Here is a 20,482-nt window from a genome sequence, read left to right as displayed (position 1 = left end):
AAAGGAAAAGGGGCTATTAAATAGGAACAGAATATATTAACAAAGTAAGTATTCACTAAGACTATGCTTTCCGCCAAAACATAAGGCTGGTAAGAAATGGATAAATGTGTTACACTGAAATCATAGGTTTAAGAATTTAGCATGAGAATACTGGAAGGAAAATAGGAACAAAGTTTGTGAGATTTTGTTTATTTGGCAGACCGTTAAATTTGAGAAATAACTTCGAGATATTCCTACAATACCATCTTGATGTAAATGACAGGGTCCTAATACTGTTCAGCAAATAGATGACTCCACATGGATATCCATCTGAATTTAGAAAGTGTTAAAAAAAACAAAAACTCAACAGAATTATTTTACATTATACGGCTCTGTTCACATACTCTGTTTTCTACACTATGTTCGCCGTATGCTCCAGGAAAGCTTTCAGCACATAATATGCCAAATGTATCAATAGTACCCCATTTACCTAACAGATGGCAAAAAAGTGTCTTTCTAGCATCTGGTGGGCAGGTATAGATACATATGAAAAGTTTCCTCAGACTGGATGAACATTCAAACAAGAATTCTGTACATTAACATAGGCGATTATCTTTTTAAGAAATTATCTAAGTTTTAAGAAATTATCTGATCTTTTTTAAAGCCATCTACTGTTCCTGTTGTGACCAGCTCCTGCGATCGGCTATTCCATAGATTTACAGTTCTTATGGTAAAGAAGACTTGTCACATCTGGAGACTGAACATTTTTTCTCCAGACAGAGGGAATGCCCCCTAGTTTTTTGAGGGGATTTCACATGGAACAGGTTTTCACTTAGTTTTTTTTGTGCGGGCAATTTATATATTTATACAATGTAATTATCACCCCTTAGTCGTCTCTTTTTAAGGCTAAAAAAATGTAATTATTTTAATCTTTCCTCATAAGTTAGATTCTCCCTGTCCCTTATTAGTTTCGTTGTTCTTCTTTGTATCTTTCTCAACTCCAGGGCATCCTTTCTATAAACTGGAGCCTAGAACTGAACTGCATATTCTAGATGAGGCCGCACTCATGCTTTGTAAAGTGGTAATATTATATCCCTGTCCCGCGAGTCCATGCCTCTTTTTAGCAGGTTATTGACATTGCATGATGTTATATGGTTGTATACTTTTTTTTTTTTGCAGGTTGCCTCTATTTAGTAAACTGAAGCAGGCTACACTTTCCTGTACAGAGGCTACCATTTTATCATGGGAGACAATAGGTGATGTACGCCACTCAGGAAATACTCCAAATGTATATATAAGAGTCAGATGTGATGTGAACAAAAACTTTTGTACACATGGCAGTAGATAAAGCCCAATTCCCTGAATAAAGGTCAATAGGGCCATTGAGTTCTTTAGAACATACAAATATCTTTGACGCTGGGTACACATTTCAGGCTGCCATTGGAATTAATAGAAATTTACATATGGAACTGCTTCAGGCAATCTAAAAAAGACAACGCCCCAATTTAAAAATTCCTACCAATATGTTATGTATCTCACCAGAGAAGTGGAAGCTCTAAGCCACCATCGACTAGGGTGTGGAGTCTAAATAATCTCCCCCTTCTTAAACCTTAACGCTCACAAGGCAGTATGAACTTTCCCGGTTGGATTGTAATGTTGCGGTCCCCAGGAAAGTCACCACAAGGTGGCGGATGTGGTATAGTGAAGAACTTATAGCAGATTCAGGAACAAAACCAGGGGTCGTTAACAAAAAATAGTCAGGATGCAACAAGCCAGATGACGAGCGAAAACTGCAGTCAGAATTCAGGCCAGGAGTCAATATCAGGAGTTTCCACAGGAACCAGGCATCAAATCCAAGGGACAAGAAAGGAGTGTAATCCAGGAACAAGGCGGAGGTTAAGCTCGGGGTTAGAATCAGGAGTCAAAAACGTAGTGAAAATACAATAGGAACAATAGACAAACAAAGGATGTACCTTGATATACAGGCACGATGCACAAGCCAGGATCCTCTTTAAATAGGTTGCCGGGCCTAATGTCATCTCCAAGCGTTGATTGCCTTGGCACCACTGTCCAAGCAGAGAAGGAGAGCCACAGTCCAATCCAGCAGGACCACGGCGGAAGACAGAAACATTTGCTGAAGAAGAGTAAGTGTCCGACTGCCCAGCAACCAGACACCGATGTCAGCCGCGGCCATCCGCGTGGACTAGCCACAGGATCCGAGAGAGGTGAGTTACACAATGTCATTTATTGGCATAGAAAATTGTCCCTGTTGGAAAACATGCACCTTAAACATGGTTTCAATATAGAAAAAAAATCTAGGGTCATTAGGCTACCTGGTGGAGACCTGAGATATTAAACATATATTGCTGTGTTTAGTGAAAAAGATCCAGTGACAGTACATTAAAGCATTAGCTATAAATCACATGGCATAGTGCAGACTGAAACCCAAATGTTGCAGACATCTTTGATAGTTATAATCCAGCATAATTACATTGCTGTGCAGTAATATTATACAATTGTCCTACTTTCTTATCTGTTTACATATAGCTACATAATTGATAAGCTAAACAGAAGACACTAGTTTATTGTACAATCGTATAGTGTAGATCCTGAAGACAAAAAATAAAAACTTATGAAGTTAAAAATTTCCCCATATTAGGGGGAGAAGGACCTTCTCGTCTCTAAATATACCAATCAAAAATAATCCCTGGATCAACGACCCATATGCAGCAATCTATACATATAACTTGTAATATTATATCTTTTAACACCTTTCCCTATTTTCATGTACATGTATGTCCCCTTCCTGTAGCCCGATGTGCATGCAAATGATGGTGCTCACGCGGGCACAGCTTCTGCTACTGACAGCTGGAATCCTGCTGCAATGACTGGCTTCAGAGAAACCTCCGATCCTGGCCATTTAACCCCTAGACCGCGACATTTAAGTGGTTTGACAGAAAGAGGGGGCTCCCTCTGTCACCGATCAGTGGCCTGCAAACATGAATGTCGGCAGCCGATGGTTTGTCATTAAGAAATACAACTCGTTCCGCAAAAAAGAAGCCCACATACGGCTATGTCGACGGAAAAATCAAATAGTTATGACTCTTGGAATGTGAAAAAACTGAAAGACAAATTTGGTCATTAAGGCCAAAATAGGCCTGTCATTAAGGGGTTAAAGAAGGCATCTAGGCCCCTAATGAACTAATTTAAAAATCAACCATCACAACATCCTGTGGCAGAGCGCTCAATAGTCAAACTGCTCTGACAGAAAAGAATCCCCTTCTATGATAATGGTGAACCCTTCTTTCATAGACAAATTAAAGTCAATGAGGTTCATCAGGATCTGTAAGGATCAAACAGATCTATCATATCCGACGTAACTCTTGTAAAAACAAAATGCATGATGCCAGTGTGAAATAAGCCATATCCCACTTTCTTATGTAAGTAAAAAGCAGAAAAACGGACCAACGGCGCTGCAATTGAGGTCGGGAAATAAGGACCTTTAGACGGACATCACGGCAAATATTTTAATGACAAGGCTACGCGTTTCGACACCGGACTGGTGTCTTCATCAGGCCAACATCAATATTTGCCGTGTTGTCCGTCTAAAGGTCCTTATTTCCCGACCTCAATTGCAGCGCCGTTGGTCCGTTTTTCTGCTTTTTACTTCCTATTTGGACAACAAACTCTGTTTTGTTTGTGTTTTTGGACCTGGCAGCAGCTCTTATGCTTGTGTGACACCTCATCAGTGTCCACTCTCCAAGGTGAGCTTATATCTAACCAGTTTTGCTCCTTCACTTAATCCCACTTTTACTTTGCACGATGTGGCGCCGTGTTTCTTTTTCTTCTCCGTTTTAGTCCACTTTCTTATGTGGCTGGGTGAACTATGGGTCTGGTTGAAATTACTCAAATACAATAAACAAAAAATAAAGAAAAGCAAAAATATTTGCCCTAGTAGGTGGCATGTAAATTTTCCGACATCATACAATTTGGCTAAAAAGCAACTAACGCTACTTTCCATACTACCAAGAATTTGAATTGTTCTATTCACATAATTCCTAACAATGAAAATAACCTTTATTAAAGGCAACCACAATCGGAAAGAAGAGGCAGCACTCCAGTAATATAGAAAAATCCAAAATTTATTTACCCAACATAAAGGCAACGTTTCACCTTCCCATTGAAGGCATTTACAAGCTTATACTACAGTGCAGCTCCTATATCTCGTTTGTTATTAAAGGCTCATAGCCTATATTCTAAAATCAACCCATGAGCTAAGAAAAATTATCACTCATATATATATCTAATGGTCGGTCTCTGCTAACAGCAGTAAAATTAATATACTGTCTATACTAGAAGGAAACGTCTGCAGACTGCTGTCCCAGAATTGATTCTGAGCTGGTGGTACGTTAAAATCATTCAACAATGCCCCCCCCCCCCCCGACAAGTTTCACCAAGATGGCGTCCTCAGGGGTACAATGGGGCAATTACTATCTCTGCAACACCTACAGCTACGTCACTGACATACATTGGGGGACAGGAATCTCAAATAATTTGACGTTTGATAATAAAGCACTTGCAGACCACTAACAAAGCTCTTAGATTTATATGTTTCTCTGGGTAGTACATGTGTCCATGTGCTGTCCTAGAAATGATCGATGATCAGAACTTAGTAAGTCAAGTCTGTATTCTTCAGAAGCTTGATGTTCATTCAGCAGGGCACGTACAGTATGCCAATGTCACAGCGGTGTACTAATCATGGCGATTAATAAACCCCCTTGGACATTGGCACACATTCCCCGCTGAATGAATACCAAGCTTCTAAAGAATACAGACTTGACGTACTAAGTTCTGAACAGTGATAGTATATAGCCTGTGTCACAGAGATAAAACATTGTGCCAGCGGGAGCGCTTTACAATGTAGACTAATGGCTCTAATGTCTCTTATTGTCCAAACAGCCATCTATCTGCAAGGAAAAATAGTATTTATCTGCCTCAATGTTTTTCCTTCATAACAATTATCTGAAAGTGAAATCATTTTTCTATTCATATTAAATAAAGGGCAGAAATAACACGATATAAATGACCATTTATAAAGCTTGTAACAGCAACTGGGGGTGAACGTTTACTAGCTATAATTGATACTTAAGCCACTGTAACATTACTTATATCACTTGTAGATTTCTATTCCAACAAAAGGTAAAAAAGAGATTAGGCCTGAGTCTGGCCAAAGTGACTACGACTGTACCATACCTGGTATTAGAGGGTTGTGCGACACTGGTTACAATACAACTTTCAACCAATATGAATCAGAATAAGATTGCTCTTTTTTTTTTTTTCCAATGTGCTGCTAGCCATTGGGACTATGAGACTAACATTGATCTCTATTGAGAGCAACAGTCCTAAAAACCAGAAATATAAAGTATATAAATAAAAAAAAAGGCCCTTCTTACGGTATACATGACATGCAACATAAAATGTGAAAACAAGCGCTCAATTTCTTGGTTCTATGATAAGATAAGATCACTTGAGGTTATAGGCCCAAAGCTTGAAACTGCACTGCTGAGAGACTTTGATGACATTTCCTCTTTTTAGATTTGTTCTCCTCAGGCTTTGAGTCTGTAATTTTAAGTGATCATATCTCTGCCAGTAAGATATTAAAAATATTTCCTACATTTTAATGGACATCAATGGGCCTTCTCTTTGTAGGCCTTCTTTTATTGTAATGTTTAGCAGCTGCTGTACTGGGTACCCAATTAAGTCTTGATATTGATGAAGTGACTTTGAATGCATAGAAACATTGTGTGGCCTGGGACTGAGTATTATCCATGGGCACAACTACAGCTGCTACATGGCATACTCAGTTGCATAATTGGCACCACTCGGGAAGAGCAACCACACAGCCATATAGTTAAAAAAGCACTTTGGGAAAATATTTTTATCTCTTCTGTTTGAAAAGTAGGTTAGGTAAAAAATAGTGCAAGCAATTCTCTTACTGGTGGCTTTAATGTAAAGTTATTGCTCCATTCTAGTCCGCCATCAGATCACAAGCCCCACACTTTTCATTGCGCATGTGCCTATGCGATTCAATGCCAGGCACAGTGCAAAGAAACCTGGATCTGCCCGATCAGACTCACGTATATCTTTGCTGCCATCCCCATCTTCCTTGGAGTCCTATTGCTCCAGCTCCTCCTCGGCTTTCTGACACTGCCCCAGAATACAGCTGATGACACTTCTCCAGGCCAGAGAATTCAACAGGTCTGTCGTGTGGGGACGGGGAGCGCTGTCACACTGACTGAGTGCTGCTATTTAAGGAAGGTAGGGGAGTTAACACATTAAGGAGGAGGTATGGGGTCTGGATTAATTTAAGGTTCTGGTCTGAATCAATTTAGGGATCTGATGTAGGATTAATTTAGGAGTCGGGTCTAGGATACTTACTTAGGAGTATTACTTGTTTTCAGCTTTTTATTCACTTTTGAAATAAAAATTTAATTGTTGAGGCATCCCTGGCATAATAATTTATTTACAGGGATTCCACAATGCTCTAAAGTTTGGGAATCACAACTATAGGGTAATATGAAATGTGCAGTTGATATTGTGAAATTGCTAATTTATGGAATATTGCAATGCAGTTGAGCTTTTTTAAACCCCTTTAAAGTAGGTTTTCTCACTATAGCTAATGTTATCTTAATGTACTCATTGCATCTAATTTTGCATCGCATCGCAACATATGACATAGGTTGCTATGGAGCACCAGCCTAAAAATTACTTATACTAAATGTGCCTAAAGCAACACAAAAACGAATCTCATAATCTCAGCTGCTCACTCTAGGAAACTGTCTCAAACGCAAGCTTTTCTGGATAATGGTCAATAAAAAATTGTACAACAAACATTTGACAAGATTTGGTCCCTTTGCATCCCATACAGCCAGAAATGAGAATGGATTACTAGGTGCCAGACCACCTACCAGTAGCTTTCCCTTTTCCTTCATCTATGCACCTTGCCCCTCTTTACTTGCCGTCTACTCTTTCTCTCTGTACATGATTTTAGGATTTCTCCTTTTCCTTTTGCTGAAATGCCTTTACACCCCATGTAACTCATCATTGAGAATAGATCAACAACGTGATGTAATTGAACAAAAAAACCAAAAACAAACCCTGCAAAAAAGCTAATTGAATTTGAAAAAATGTATTGGACAAAAATACCAGATCTTCCCGTTGCTTACATTGACTGGGAGAATTTTTTTCCCCATTCCTTAACCCTTTGATGACCAAGGGTCATTGATACTCCTGTGTCCAGGTCCAATTTTCTATTTTTGATATGCACTTCTTTAAACGTATTGTACAGCACTGTTTTCTAATTATTTTTTCTTTACCAACATGATTAGTTGAATAGGGGCTGTGAAGACTATGTAGACCAGTAATTCGTAAACTTATAATCATTTGGGAACTACTGAAAATGGTCTTACTGCTGGGGAACCCCTATATACATTCCTACCTTAAAAAAATAGTTTAAGGGGTAAAGGCATAAAGCATTCTATATTCTGATGAAAATGTATTACTGCTCTGGATGCCCCATGCCGAATATCTATGATGAGGCTGAAATCAGTTTGCCATCCATACTATGGTATCACTTGCTGTTGCTGTTTTTTGGGGGAACTCCTGATCACATTCCAGGAAACATTGGTGCAGTCAGAGGTTCTGGAATCTGGACTTGAAGCTTGAGTGGTTTGGCTTTAGGTTTCTCATCTGAACCGTCATTTAGCAATAGTGACCTGCTTTTATGGCAGGTCAAAAAACACACTAGATACTTATATTTGAATATTGAAGCTTGTAATAATATAGCAAATATATAAAATAAAATGCTTAGGCCAGATAACACCATGTTGGATAATTTTAGAAAAGCTATAAAAAAAAAAAGTAAAAATCTTAACATTTCATTAACGGTGGGGAAATAAGCATTTATTGCGAATTACTCTATGAACAAATATGATGTAGCGTTCAGGAACCAGCCCCTCCATTTCTCAAAAGCAAGTGTTGTATTCATAGATATTAATATAAAATTAACCTAAAAGTGAGGCACATTAGTAATATACTGTACATATCAAAAGCCGTTCTTCTCCCAACATGTTCAATAAAATACTTCTACAACCTTAACACCAATAATAAGAAATCTGCAAGAAAAATAGCATGTGCATATAAGTCTAAATATTTTGTCTGCTTGCGCAGGCATCAGCACGGAGCGTTCTTAAGTCAATTTGATACTTTGTTGCCGTGTTTTTAAGTTATTGTGTTTTACATGAATGCAATTGAAAATGCAAGTTATTCACTAGAACTAACTACACCATAGAAAACTGTAGAGAAAATAACAAGTTGCAATTTAGCAGGCAATTTTTGAGCTCAGCACACTGGCACATAATAGGTTATGTGGGCAGCCTGTGAAATTAAACCTTCTTGCTGTTCTATATTGGCCTGTATTTGACACGCAGCGTTGATGAACACGGATAGTTAATGCCCCAATCTGTGGACATTAGTAAATGAAAGAGTATTTGTGTTTTAGTGGGAAAGATAATTCCAGGGGATTTAGCAATGCTATATATAGCTGTGTCCCTCTAGCAAAACCCATAATTCACCATGTTTTCTCCCAGTTGGTCTGTGGTTCACGTGCTGATGCACAGAAGGAATCAAAGCAACTCAAGGCAGCTCTATGCATATTTAAGCTAGTCGTCCTCTTCTGAGAAGGGGATATGATAGAATTAACTAGTATGGTCTGATTTACCCTTATTTCTAGCAGTCACTTTTACAATATTTATGGCAAAGAGTACTAAAAATTTTTCTTCCTCAAGGTAAACCGTACAACACGTATACTTGCTTGTAGGGATTTTACATGCGGTGTCACACATGCCGTTAGTAAACAGATGTAGGGACATATCTTAAGACAGAAAAATGTACATATTTAGTGCAGTAAAAACAACATGTAAAAATATAGTGCTTACAGCATCTTTTCTAGGGACGGGATACCATATGTGCAGCCTTTGCAGCTGCATATGGGCCCTATGGGCAAAAGGTCCCACCACAATCTTTAAAAGAAAATAACAGTGCTTCCTACTGACTACTTGATGGCATGTAATAGACTTTTAATTATTGCCATAGCTCATAATTACTGGTGGATTATAATCCACCTTAAAACTTGGGACACCATTGAAGGACTTGCTAGAAACTCTCAACAAACTAGTTGTTATATAAAAACGCCATTTTTGTTTACAATATACTGTTAGTGTTCACCACAATAGTTGTTACTTTGTCCCCTGATGAACACAATTCGTATAGGGTCAATTAACACGTTGTGTGAATACTGCAGATTTAGTGGCCGAAAATCCACAGCAAATACAGTAACAGCAAAGTGGATGAGTTAAAACAAATCTTATTCACAGGCTGCGTAAAAATTGAGCGGGAATAAACGCTCAGAAATTTTATTCCTCAGCATGTCAGTTGTATTTGTGTAAACACTGCTTATTTGTTGTGGTTTTTTCCCATTGAATTCAATGGGGAGGTAAAATCTGCAACAAATAGCAGTCGTCGTGTTTTTTGCGGCGGGTTTGCAGTGATTCCACCACAAAATATGCAACTCAGACAAAAATATATAAAATATCTTATACTTACACAGGAGTCTGTGTTTCTTCCTCCAGGCCGGCCTCCTGGGATGACGTTTCATCCAATGTTACCGCTACAGCAGGGCTGCACCATCCATGAGGCGAGATGAGCATCTCGCCTCAGACGGCCTGCTGCCTCTCTGGCGGCACCACTGAAACCAGCCACCGCCTCCTGCACTATAACTGTACCTGGGTCTATAGGACGCAGGTAAAATTACATGCACGAGCGCTAAATGGTGGGGCACGGAACGTGCCCCGTTATTCAGTGCCCTTCAATACGTAAGCGGTGCGATGCCGTCATCGCGCAGCAAGCGTCATTGATTGACAGGGCAAGGCAGCCTGCCAATCTGCGCCTTTCAACGATGCAACGTTGAAACTCGCTGATTGGCCGGGCAGAATGACTTGCCCCGCCACTCAGTGACTTTTAATGATGCAAGCGGCGCGATGACATCATCGCCCTGCTTAAAGGAACAGTGTCATCACAAATTATTTTTTTATATGTTAAAGATGTTAGTGCTTTATTAACCCCTTCCCGACATTTGACGTACATGTACGTCATGGAAAGTACTGACTTCCCGCATCTTGCCGTACATGTACGTCAAACGTTTGGCACCGGCTCAGAAGCTGAGCCGGTCCCATCATCACCGGATCTCAGCTGTATCTTACAGCTGACATCCGACTGTAACGGCGGGGACCGAAATTAGCTTCGATCCCCGCCATTAACCCCTTAAGTGCAGCGCTCAAACGCGATCGCTGCACTTAAGGTGTTTGCAGCTCATCGGAACCCCAGTAATGAAATTGCCGGGGTTCCGGTGGCTGCAATGGCAACCGGAGGCCTAATACTGGCCTCCCGGTCTGCCTAGCACCGAAGCCGGTCAAGATCCGCCCGGCGGCGGAGCCTGATCGGCTTCCGTAGCTGCCGGCAAGATGGCGCCGGGTCAGGAGCTGATCCGGCGTCATCAGTGGTGGAAGTCAGCTGTACTGTACAGCTGACATCCACCTGTAACGGCAGGAACCGGAGCTAGCTCCGATCCCTGCCATTAACCCCTTCGATGCAGCAATCGAAAGCGATTGCTGCATCGTAGCGGTTACAAGCAGATCGCCAGCCCTGACAGGCAATCGGGACTGGCGACTGCTGTTATGGCAACAGGAGACACAATGGTCTCCTGCTCTGCCATTACGGAAGCCGATTTAGGCCCCGCCGGGAGGCGAAGCCTAAACGGCTTGCTGTCAGTGAATGACTGACAGATCTAATACATTGCACTACATAGGTAGTGCAATGTATTAGAAAAAAAAAAATCTGACCGTTGGACCTTCAAGTCCCCTAGTGGGACTTGAGAAAAAGTGTAAAAAAAGTATAAAAAAGTGTAAAAAAAAAGACACCATTTATCAGTGCGACACCGGCCTGTGCAGAAAGGATTGCTTCACAGCGTAACACACATCTATGGATTATTTTTATTTTTTTATACCACCTGACTATGCCCCTTATATACTCCGCCCCGCTTACATGTACCCCCACATTATAAAACACCAGCAATACTCAAACAAATATAGTACCAAGCAAAATCCGCTCTCCAAAAGCCAAATGGTGTTCCCTCGGCCCTGAACCCTACAGCGTGCCCAAACAGCAGTTTCCTTCAACATATATGGCACCGTCATACCCGTGAGAACCCTTTTAACAATTTTTGTGGTGTGTGTCTCCAGCGTCATAAGCTGGGCATGACATATTTGCCACTGAATGGCATATCTAGGGAAAAATATAAATTTTTAATTTGCACCATCCGCAGCGCATTCATTTATGGAAAAGACCTGTGGGGTGAAAATGCTCACTACACCCCTTAATAAATGCCTTGAGGGGTGCAGTTCCATAATGGGGTCACTTATCAGGGGTTTCTTTTTATTATTTCACATCTGAGCCTCTGCAGTTGTGAACCAATACTTTGTAAATCGCCAAATTAGGCCTCCACTCCGCATGGTACTCTTCACTTCTGAGCCCTGTCATATGTCCAGACAAAAGATTAGGGCCACATGTAGGGTGTTTCTAAAACCGGGAAACACGCATAATAATTAGAGAGCTGTCTTGTTATGGTGGCACAAGCCGGGCACCACATATTGGCATATCTATGGAAAAAAATCCCATTTTCACTCTGCAACATTGAGCGCACACTAATTTCTACAAAACACCTGCAGGGTTAAAATGCTTACTACACCCCTTGGTAAATGCATTGAGGGGTGTAGTTTACAAAATGGGGTCACTTCTGGGGGGTTTCCACTGTTTTGGGCCCACAGGTGCCCAGAAACCAATCCAGCAACATCTGCACTCCAAATGGCGGTCCTTCCCTTCTGAGCCCTGCCGTTTGCCCAAACAGCAGTTTATGACCACATATGGGGTATTGCCGTACTCGGGAGAAATAGCTTTACAAATGTTGGGTTCTTTTTTTCCTTTATTTGTTGAGAAAATGAAAAAATTTGCGCTAAAGCTACGTCTTATTGAAGAAAAAGGACTGTTTTTATTTTCACTGCCTAATTCTAATAAATTCTATGAAACATCTGTGGGGTCAAAATGCTCACTACACCCCTAGATGCATTCTTCAAGAGGTGTAGTTTCCTAAATGGAGTCCCTTTTTGGGCGTTTTCATTGTTTTGTCCCCTCAGGGGCTTTGCAAATGTGACCTGGCCTCCGCAAATCATTCCTGCTAAATGTGATCTCAAAAAGTCAAATAGTGCTGTTTCCCTTCTAGGCCCTGCCGTGTGTCCAAACAGCCGTTTATTACCACATGTGGGGTATTGTTTTACTCGGGAGAAATTGCTTTACAAATTTTGTGGTGCTTTTTCTCCTTTAGTCCTTCTGGAAATGAGAAAAAATTAGCTAAACCTACATTTTCTTTGAAAAAATGTAGATTATTATTTTCAGGGCCTACTTCCAATAATTTCTGCAAAAAAACTGTGGTGTCAAATCGCTCACTATACCCCTAGATAATTTCCTCAATGGGTGTTGTTTCCAAAATGGGGTCACTTGTGGGGGGTTTCCACTGTTTTGTCCCCTCAGGGGCTTTGTAAATGTAACATGGCCTCCGCAAACCATTCCTGCTAAATTTGAGTTCCAAAAGCCAAATGGCGCTCTTTCCCTTCTCAGCCTCGCCGTGTGTCCAAACAGCCGTTTATTACCACATGTGGGGTACTGTTTTACTCGGGAGAAATTTCTTTACAAATTTTATGGTGATTTTTCTCCTTTAGTCCTTGTGGAAATGAAAAAAAATTAGCTAAACCTACATTTTATTTGAAAAAATGTAGATTTTCATTTTCACAGCCTACTTGCAAAAATTTCTGCAAAAAACCTGTGGGGTCAAAATGCTCACTATACCCCTAGATAATTTCCTCAAGGGGTATAGTTTCCAAAATGGGGTCACTTGTTTGGGGTTTTCACTGTTTTGTCCCCTCAGGGGCTTTGTAAATGTGACATGGCCTCCGCAAACCATTCCTGCTAAATGTGAACTCCAAAAGCCAAATGGCGCTCTTTCCCTTCTCAGCCACGCCGTGTCTCCAAACAACCGTTTATTACCACATGTGAGGTATTGTTTTACTCGGGAGAAATTGCTTTACAAATTTTGCGGTGCTTTTTCTCCTTTAGTCCTTGTGGAAATAAGAAAAAAAATCGCTAAACCTACATTTTCTTTGAAGAAATGTTGATTTTAATTTTCACGGCCTACTTCCAATAATTTCTGTAAAAAACCTGTGCGGTGAAAATGCTCACTACACCCCTAGATAATTTCCTTGAGGTGTCTAGTTTCCCAGATGGGGTCACTTTTGGGGGATTTTGACTGTTTTGGCACCGCAAGAGCCCTTCAAACCTGACATGGTGCCTAAAATATATTCTAACAAAAATAAGGCCCCAAAATCCACTAGGTGCTCCTTTGCTTCTGAGGCCGGTGTTTCAGTCCAGTAGCACGCTACGGCCACATGTGGGATATTTCCTAAAACTGCAAAAACTGGGCAACAAATATTGAGTTGCATTTCTCTGGTAAAACCTTCTGTGTTATAAAAAAAATTGTATTAAAAATGTATTTCTGCAGAAAAATATGAAATTTGTAAATTTCACCTCTACTTTGCTTTAATTCCTGTGAAATGTTTAAAGGGTTAAGACATTTTCTAAATGCTGTTTTGAATACTTTGAGGGGTGAAGTTTTTAAAATGGGGTGACTTTTTTGGGGTTTCTAATATATAAGGCCCTCAAAACCACTTCACAACTGAACTGGCCCCTGTAAAAATAGCCTTTTGAAATTTTCTTGAAAATGTGAGAAATTGCTGCTAAAGTTCTAAGCCTTGTGAGGTCATAGAAAAATAAAAGGATGTTCAAAAAACGATGCCAATCTAAAGTAGACATATGGGGGATGTTAATTAGCAACAATTTTGTGTATTATAACTGCCTGTCTTACAAGCAGATACATTTAAATTGAGAAAAATGCTAATTTTTGCAATTTTTCGCTAAATTTTGGTGTTTTTCACAATTAAATACTGAACATATCGAGCAAATTTTGCCAGTAACATAAAGTCCAATGTGTCACGAGAAAACAATCTCAGAATCGCTTGGATAGGTGAAAGCATTCCGGAGTTATTACCACATAAAGTGACACATGTCAGATTTGAAAAATGAGGCTCTGTCAGGAAGGTCAAAAGTGGCTAAAGAGGGAAGGGGTTAAAAACGTTTATATTTATTTGTGTGTTTGTGTTTTACTTTTTCTTATTTTTACACTTTTTCTTCCCTATGGGGGCTGCCATTTTTTGTTCCATTTCTGTATGTGTTGATTAACGACACATACAGACATGGAAAACGGCAGCCACAGTCCCATAGGGACTGCGAACGGCTCCCGTCCCATTCACTTGTGTGTACGGCGTCTGTGTGGGAACTGCGCATGCGCCGCTCCCACACAGTCCAATTTGAAATTGGCGCCGTCCGGCGCCATTTTCCTGTGGACCGGAAGTCGCGGCCGGACAGTAATATTACTACTTCCGGTCGCGGCTTCCGGACTTGTGCACTTGGACCAGCGGCAGCAGACGGAGCGGACGGGCCGGAGGGAGCCGCGGCGGCAGGAGCAGGTAAGAGATTTATATGTATGTTCGTGTTTGTGTACGTTTACTACTGTATGTAAACCTACTACACTGTGTGCTAGCTCAAAAAATGGCGACACACAGTGTAGGAGGTTACACCGTTCAAACCCCTCGTTTATCCCGGCACTAGCCAGGATAAAGGAGGGGGGGGGGGATGCTGAGAGCTCACTAGAGCGAGGGCTTTTTACCCAATTTTGCAATGCTGCAATTTTGGGAATAGCTCCATCTAGTGACCAGAAATGGGTAATATTATAAATTAGAATTAATTTATAATATTTCCTGACTCGAGAAAAAATAAAAAAAATTTGAACAATGTTTAATCACCCACACACTAAATGTTTAATTAAAAAAAAACATGTTTTTCTGGCAACACATTCCCTTTAAGTAGCCTGCTAATCCGCAACTTTCAACGATACAACGTTGAAAGGCGCTGATTGGCCGGGCAGAATGACTCACCCTGCAACTCAGTGCCTTCATTCAGCCCAAGCTGACCTGCTCAGAAGAGGGCCGGCTGCAAGAGGACGGCACGGGAACGGGATTAGGTGAATATGTAAAGTTTTTTTTTAAAGTGTGAGGGGCTATATGTGGAGCACTACTTACAGAGGGGGGGCTGTATGTGGGGCTATATGTGGGGCACTATCTACAGGGGGTGGCCATATGTGGGGCACTATCTACAGGGGGCTACTATCTGCAGGAGGATCTATAGGGGCACAATGTACAGATGTAGCCATCTTTAACTTGATTCTGATAACTTGCTGCAGTGTGATATCACACAACAAAAGCCATTGAAAAGTCATTGAAAAAGTCAAGAGAAGAGTTCTAGCCATTGTTTATTTAATGCGTTAAAAGTCAAGGTAAAGATGGCTACATCTGTATGTGGGGCACTGTCTACAGGGGGCTCTGTCTACACGGGGCTCTATGTGAAGCACTGTGTACAGGGGGCTCTATGTCGGGCACTAACTAAAGGGGGCACTGTGTGTGTGGGACAAACTGTATGGTGCTAATATAATTAGGGACACAGTGTATGGTGCTATTATAATCAGGCACACAGTGTCAGGCACTATTATATTTAGAGGTGCAGTATATGGCGCTATTATATTTAGGGGCATTGTGTGTGGCACCATGAGAATTTTATCTTCGTTTATAGGAGCAGAAATGTGTGAAAACTGAGAAGCTGAAGACATCTGAGTGGAAAACTGCAGAAATGGCCTGTGGCCGGGAGAAGTCATCATAGAGGTCTGGACCGGATGGAGACGTCACTTGTGAGTCACTTAATGTAAATGTTTATTCTGCCTCTAATCAGTGCTCTAGTCACTGTATGATCTTTTTTTTTCTTATTCAAAGTTTTATTAAGTTTCAGTACACAGAGTTACAAGACATAGTAGAGGGAAGGCCTCCACACAGTAAATTAACAAACAAACAAGGTCAAAGACCAAAGCAAAAACCCACTAAAACAAAATCAGAAATGTGCATCACAACCCCATTCAAGGACATTATTCAGTATATGTCGGCATCATGAATGAGTTCATAAGCAAAGCATCAGAGCATACATTGAGGCCACTTAATTGAAACGGAGAAGGAGAGGCACATTACCCTAGACAGGGGAAAAGAACAAATAGAAAAGGCCCCAAGAGAGGGAGGGAAAGGTGGGAAGGGCGAGGGCATGAGGATCCTGGACTCCTGTTCCGGGGTATTATGAATGCAGCCAGCAGAAAATAAGCACCACCGTACACTTCACAGGGGCATAGGCCAACTCAGGTTACGGCCGTGAGGTATGAAGAAGAAGAAAGGAACATTATCCATGGCGACCATGTAGACGTATATTTTACCACAGCTGCCGGGCGGTGAGCTACCAGGTGTTCCATGCGCTGTATCACGGCAACCTCCCGAAACCACTCATCTAATGTTGGAGGCATTGCAGTTTTCCATCTGCGCGGGATCACTGACTTTGCCGCCTGAAGGAGATGTCTAGTTAAGGAACTTTTATAAACGTGTATTGGGATCGGGAACATAAATAAAAGAGCAGCTTCTGGGGAATCGGGAACAGAAACTCCAGTAACCTCCAGTATTAATTTAAGTACTGTATCCCAAAATCTCCTCAACAAGGGGCAACTCCACCAAACATGTGACATGGAGCCTCCCGCAGCACCACAACGCCAACAACTGTCAGGCACAGATGGAAACCATTTATGCAGAGCCGCCGGGACCCGGTACCATCTAGAGACAATTTTGTAACTAGTTTCCTGGGCCCTACTGGCTATAGAGGCTTTTTGAGAAAGGGTAAAACACCTCTTCCATTGTGCTTCTGTAAATGTAGTCTGTAATTCTCTCTCCCAGGCCCCGCAGAAGGAGGGGAGTTGTTGGGATCGCTGTGCAAGTAGTAGTTTGTATAATGTGGAGATGGTGTGGGTAGGGGGCTGGGTGGAGACACAGAGGCGTTCAAAGTCAGTTAACAACTGGTGGAGATGTGCGCGTCGATTAACGGCTCCATAAAAGTGCTTTAACTGGGCGTATTCATACATACGGCTAGGAGAGAGCACGTCATCGGGGCAGATAGAGGTTAAAGGGAGAAGAGAGGAGGCAGAGAGGACCTGGGCAAAATACAAGGGGTTGGTGGGTGACCTACCTAGGAAGGAGCGACCAGCCTTACCAGCAGGAAAGGCAGGATTGTCCGTAACCGGAGTTAAAGGACCCAGGGGGTCAACCAGCGTACTTCCAGGCTTTATGCGCCTCAACGCCACAAGGGTATGGTGTACAACAAAGGAGGGTTGGGTCGGTCTATTCCCAGGCAGGGTCCACGGCAGGGTAGATAAGGTACTGGGGCATAGTTGTTGAGCCAAACGAACCCACAGTTTTGATTCTCGGTTGTGAAAAAAATCTAAAACCCGCGCATGTGTTGATGCTAGATAATAGAGCCGACAGTCCGGCAGACCCACCCCACCCGCACCCCTGGAACGAGTCAGAAGAGCTCGGCTCAGACGCGGACGACCAGTCGGCCAAATGAAGGAGCCAAAACACTGCTGAAGCCGCAACCAGTAGGTAGATGGGATAGTGATGGGGATGGTCTGCAGGAGATAAAGTAATCGGGGGAGTAGAGACATTTTAATAATATTAATCCGACCAAACCAGGAGAATTCAGTCTTATGCCAGGAACTAAGGTCAGTACGAAACTTGGCCAGCAGGGGGATGAAATTATTTGTAAACAGCCGTGTGAGGTCTCTACTTATACGGGCACCTAAATATGTAATGCCTCTGGAAGGCCACGAGAAAGGGAAGTTACTTTGGAGAAGCGACACTAGCTGGGCAGGGAGAGAAACATTTAACGCTTCAGACTTAGAGAAATTAATCTTGAAATTAGACCAAGTTCCAAACCGGGACAACTCGGACATCAATGAAGGGAGGGAGACATGAGGGTCCGTGAGATAGACCAATAGGTCGTCAGCAAATGCCGAGCACTTATATTCCATTCCTCCAATGGTAATGCCTTTGATATCCATGTTGTTCCGGATGGAGGCCATGAGATGCTCCATGACCAGGACATACAACAGGGGGGACAGGGGACATCCCTGTCTAGTGCCATTATGAATCGGGAAAGGTGCCGAGAGGGATCCATTTATTTTTATTTGGGCCGAAGGTGTGTGATACAGTGCCATAATTTTTGCCAGGAGAGAGGATCCCACACCTACATGTCGAAGGGTTTGGTGAAGGGCAGGCCATGATATTCTATCAAACGCCTTTTCGGCATCCAGGGACAGGATCATGAGCGGGATGTGGTTAGTCAGGGCATGGTGGATGATATCAAATGTTTTGAGGGTGTTGTCCCGCGCCTCCCGGCCCGGTACAAACCCCACCTGGTCCGGATGAACTAGACTAGGCAGGTATTTATTCAATCTATTGGCAAGCAACTTGGCATATATTTTTAGGTCTACATTGAGTAAGGAGATGGGACGATAACTTGAGCAGAGTTGAGGGTCTTTACCCGGTTTAGGGATAACCGTGACGTGGGCTAAAGTGGAGCTGGGAGGAAACATGACCTCCGGGGAAACAGAGTTAAACGCTGGTAGTAGGAGCGGTATCAAATGATCAGTTAACATTTTGTAGAATTTGGCAGTATAGCCGTCCGGGCCAGGGCTCTTTCCCCCAGGAAGATCGGTTATAACCGCAAGGAGCTCCGGGGAGGTGAAGTCCATATCTAGTTCCTCTGCTATCTCCCTAGACAACGGTGTGAAGGGAGAGGGGAAAGAATCCCTGTCCGGCGGAAGGGAGGGGGCGCGGGCGGGCGAGCCAAGGCTGTAAAGGTCAGAGAAAAAGCTATGGAAACAATCCGCTATTTCCGGGGTCGTGTGAACAACCTGGCCAGATGGAGATTTAGTGTTTGGTATGTGTGACTGGGCAGTCCTAGCCTTCAAAGCTCTGGCCAACATGCGTCCGCTTTTATTGCCAAACTCATAGAACCTACTATGACAGACTTGAAGAGCACGCTGCTGGGCCGAGTCCAGCAGCCGCCTGGCCTCCTGTCGGGCAACCTGTAATTCCCGTAGAATCGGAAGGGAGAGCGCACGCTTGTGAGCCAGTTCCAGGGAGCTAATTTTTTGGAGCGCAGTTTTAAGGGAATGGGCCCTCTCTCTTTTAAGGCGCGCCCCATGTTTTAGGAGTACCCCCCTGAGAACACTTTTAAGGGCCTCCCAACGAATCAAGGGGGATGTGTCATCACGAGCGTGATCCAGTGTGAAATGCTCCACCGTCTTAAGCAAGTCAGCATGGCATACCCCATCCAGGAGGAGGGACTCGTTAAGTTTCCAAGTCCAGGGGCCCTTAGTGAGGAAGGGGAGCTGCAAGGTGCAATACACCGGCGCATGGTCAGTCCACAGAATACTACCAATGGACGTGTCGGTGACCCAGGGGAGAGCATGCTGCTGCAGAAAAATGTAGTCCAAGCGACTGTAAGTGCCATGCGGATGGGAGTAAAAACTATAATCCTTATCAACGGGATGTTGAATGCGCCATGCATCACATAGTTGGAGCTGCAAGATAGCACGTTTCACCCGTTTGATAGCACCATATGCCAGACTCGAACGACCAGTAGAATTATCCACTGTCGGATCCAAAGTGAGGTTGAAGTCTCCGCACAGCACCACAGTCCCCCGGACCACCGGAAGAGCAGTATCTATAAGTTTAAGAATGAAAGGCACCTGTCCCTGGTTGGGAGCATAAGCATTAATCACCGTAAACTCCCTCCCACCAATATTGAGCACTAAAATGATATACCTAGCGTCGGGGTCCATGACCGAATTGACAACCTGATGGGGGAGGGACTTGTGGAGAGCTATGGCCACTCCACACGATCTGGAAAGTGGGTTATTATTGAAGTGCCAAGTAGTGTAAAATTTATGTTTAATTGTAGGGGTGTGTCCTTCCTTGAAATGTGTCTCCTGGAAGCATGCAATGTGTACCTTACGCTTGTGTAGATGGTGGAGGATTTGCGCCCGCTTTTCAGGAACATTCAGCCCCTTCACATTGAAGGAGGCAATATTGAGGTCAGCCATGGATGTAGACTAAACGGCTTGAAGATGTGTACTGGAAAACCCACGAAGGGCAGGAGTCCAGGATCGCCAGGAGGAAGGAAGGGGAAGGGAACAGGCTAGAAGTAAAAGACAGAGCATTAGAAAAAAAACACATACAAGTATTCAACAAAAAAGGCAGTATGAGAAACACTACCGCATCAACTAAACGCACAAATG

Source organism: Rhinoderma darwinii, chromosome 5, assembly GCF_050947455.1.
Source record: "Rhinoderma darwinii isolate aRhiDar2 chromosome 5, aRhiDar2.hap1, whole genome shotgun sequence".
In the NCBI taxonomy this organism is placed as follows: Eukaryota; Metazoa; Chordata; class Amphibia; order Anura; family Rhinodermatidae; genus Rhinoderma; species Rhinoderma darwinii.
The sequence above is the reverse complement of the archived record's forward strand: the minus strand, read 5'-3'. Positions refer to the sequence as shown.